The sequence below is a fragment of the Pygoscelis adeliae genome, unplaced genomic scaffold, assembly GCF_000699105.1.
Source record: "Pygoscelis adeliae isolate BGI_AS28 unplaced genomic scaffold, ASM69910v1 Scaffold294, whole genome shotgun sequence".
Taxonomy (NCBI): Eukaryota; Metazoa; Chordata; class Aves; order Sphenisciformes; family Spheniscidae; genus Pygoscelis; species Pygoscelis adeliae.
The window spans coordinates 531,723-532,435 of NW_008824722.1; positions in this window are offsets into that span (position 1 = coordinate 531,723).

Here is a 713-nt window from a genome sequence, read left to right on the forward strand (position 1 = left end):
CCCACAGCCTGTCCGGTGTGGGGCCGCGGTGGTGGGGGCGGTGATAGTGGTGGGTCTTGGGATGTCACAGCAGGGTTGTGGCTGGCGGGAGGGTGGCAGGAACCCATGAGCACTGGTGTGTCAGTGTGTGTGTGTCTGGGGGTGTCTGAATGCACAGGTATGGGGGTGCGCTAATGCATGTTGTAGGAGTGAATGTGTGTGTGTGAATGCATACAGTTGTGAAGGTGTGAGTGAGAACATGTGTGGGTGTGTGAATTTGTGTGGGTGCAGGGAGGGTTATAAGTGTCTGTGAGAATGGGGGGTGTGTGAATAAGTGTGCACAAATGTAGGTGCATGTGCAAGTGGATGTGTGGGACTGCGTGGCAGCACGGGCGCCTGTGAGCTCGTGAGGTGTTTGTGAGCGCGTGGGCATCTTTGCGAGGGTGAGGCCACGTGAGTGAGGGTGTGTGTGAGGATGCGGATGGGATGATATGTATGGTGGTGAGTGAGGAGGTGTACCTGAGTGCACGGGCACGAGTTTCTATGCCCGTGCATTTGTATTGCGTGGGGGATGCCCCAGAGCGGGCTGTCTTGCGGGACCCCCACGATCCCCCGTGGGCACTAAACCACTGGCACATTGAAGACATCGAGGGTAGCGTTTGCCCCAGCGGGGGAGGGGGGAGCCTGCCGGGCCGGCCCCAGCCGGGAGCGAGGAGGACGGAGCGGGCTGCCCG